Raw genomic sequence first — 2,500 nt, forward strand, 5'->3', positions numbered from 1 at the left:
GAATTTGATGTATATTAAATGCTAAACTGTTATATACTCTGCGTGGCTTCTTCGGTTAAAATATTCGACTATTTCAAAGTAGGATGATATTAATTTTTATGTCTGATACTAATTTTTGTTTATTAAATCTAAATTATTCGGACTAATGTCCTCAGCTTGAGTCTTAGTCTACGACATTTTTCACGCGTATTTTGTCAGATTCGGGAATCTTTCAGTCGAATTCGGGAATTTGCACATAATTTCGAACAGAACTCTTTATTTAACTAATGAGGATTGCATGTTCTCGTTCTGTCAACCACGACCGGGTAGAAGTTTTTAGCAATTCGCAATTGTATTCTTAATATCACCTGCATTGAGGATTGATTAAATATATTTCTCAGTACGTGGACTTTCCACGGGTCCTGCTAGTCAATAAGTAAATTATTCAAAATATTTTCAAAATGTAAAGAAACGAACCATTCTCGTCTTAAAATAATGTTTGATTATTTGCTAAAAATATTTTAAAAAATACACTTATACTAGATAGTTAGATTTTATTATCTTTTATTAACTTTCAGCAGCTGCGTGATCCCACTCCTCTTTATTTCATGAGCGACGTTTCTGACAAAGACGGAAGAATTGCTGTTTTCTGGGTGAGAATCTATTTCTATTTAACTAGTTTTTGCCCCCGAAGTAGTATTTTTAAAACTTTTGCATCAGATGGCTTCATGCCTTGTCTGGACCGATTTCGATTAAAAAATTTGGAGAAATTGTTGAAAACAATTTATTGTTTGCCCCCTCTCCCAAATCTGTCCTAAAAATAATTGTGTGTGTGTGGGGGGGGGTATGTAGATCAAAACAAGTTCGCAATTTTCGATTTCAGCAATGATAAACTGGATTTTTTCGATTTTACTGACATTTTATACAAATATATGATATACTAGCAGACCGCCCGTGGTGGCCCGGTCATAAAATACGCATAAATATGACATTTAATTTATAGAGATTTCACATTTATTATTAGTAGAGTGAATCTTCTACTGGTTGTATATTGTACCTACTATAGTAAAAAACAAAAACAACAAAGCAAAACAAAAAACAAAACAAAAAACAAAAAAAAAAACAAAAAAACAAAAAACAAAAACACCGAAAGAAAATGAGATGTGCATGCGAGTATTGCTTTTTCTAAACGATTCATTTCTTGTAAGTAAAAAAAATACTCGAGCTGAGATCGAAACCAAAACCCACAGACATTAAGTAAAGTATGCTAACCATTCGGTCAGCTTAACACGATCTTTAAAGAGTGTTTTCAAAACCACTTATTCTTAACTGTCATGTGAACGATACACGCATGCGTATTCATAAAATATTTGACAAACAGATAAAAATCCGATGAACTCCCCCTTCACATACCAATTTTTCAATTTTGACCCCTTTACCAGCCCTTTTTTCCGGATGAAAACTGATTAAAAATTTTCACATGTCTGAATACATTATATACCAAATTTCAAGTCTGTAGATAAAAATTTCGTTGAGTATATAGGTTGAGAAGTGTTCCCATGGATGCACACATTCCTACTTTTATAGATATATAGATAATACATGGCCTGTCACAGGTAATGAGTGACGGTTGTATTTAGACGCATGTATTTAAAACGCTGAAGGACAAATCTATCACTTAATGTTAACAAAGTAAGCATCTAGGTTTATTGTAGGTATAGCTGCCTTGTGTGATTGTATTTTTCTGTGTTGTTATTAGCTAATAAATTTAGTTGTTGTCTTCTTGCAGTTGAGGAGGTAGGGCTCTTTCAACGAATCTGTTTTAGCATTGTGTCATCTTTCTACCTGGCAACACCGGTACACAGGTTCTGCGAGTAGCTAATAGATTTAGTAGCTGTCTTATTGCATTAGAATGTGGCTCCTTAAAGATAAATTGTTTTGAACAGCTATGAAATCCCTGATTAGAGCATTGCTAAATTTTTACATGTCTGGGTCATCATTGAATATCGATATATTTATCAAAGTTTACCAACAATATCACTGTAGCTGACAGATTGATATTTGATTCTAACTATCCGTTTTTTTCTTATATTTTCTTCCTCTATCTTATACTAGAATATGTAGAGATAAAGTTTACGTTTCGGTACTCAAAATGATAGTAATCAAAACAAATAAAAGCATTTTAAGCCAATCAGATACATTTGTCTGGATGTATCAAATTTGCTGTTTAGATACACTCTAAATGTTAAAAAACAAAACAAAACAGAATTTTCCTCAATAAAAGTTTGAGTCTAATCCACGACAGAGATACTTCACGCCAGCTTCACTCAACCCTCTGTCGGACATTCGGGGAAGCTAAATGCTCCATTTCTCAACTCTCTCTCTCTCTCTCTCACACACACACACACACACACACACACACACACACACACACACACACACACACACACACACACACACACACACACACAGTTATAATCTAAAGCCGTTTACTTTAAAAATGCTCTGGTTCTATTATTAT

General features: G+C 33.5%; 1 protein-coding gene and 1 long non-coding RNA gene across 6 annotated transcripts in view; one reads left to right on the top strand and one right to left on the bottom strand.

Annotated features, from left to right (window-relative positions):
* The window catches only part of LOC145252610 (uncharacterized), a 188,389-nt gene that overhangs the window by 170,867 nt on the left and 15,022 nt on the right, over positions 1–2,500 (bottom strand). The window lies entirely within an intron of this gene.
* LOC145252609 (uncharacterized) overlaps positions 1–2,500 on the top strand; it is a 148,904-nt gene that overhangs the window by 46,335 nt on the left and 100,069 nt on the right. For 3 of the 5 annotated variants that reach the window (XM_080112315.1, XM_080112318.1, XM_080112317.1), the window contains exon 2: positions 558–632. The exons of 1 other annotated variant lie outside the window; for it this stretch is intronic. The gene's annotated coding sequence lies outside the window, so the exon portion shown is untranslated. The remainder of the gene's footprint in view (positions 1–557; positions 633–2,500) is intronic. One more of the 5 variants, XM_080112320.1, reaches the window with a different exon arrangement.

The sequence above is a fragment of the Euprymna scolopes genome, chromosome 29 (genome assembly GCF_053919585.1).
Source record: "Euprymna scolopes isolate OS-2025 chromosome 29, ASM5391958v1, whole genome shotgun sequence".
NCBI classification, from domain to species: Eukaryota; Metazoa; Mollusca; class Cephalopoda; order Sepiida; family Sepiolidae; genus Euprymna; species Euprymna scolopes.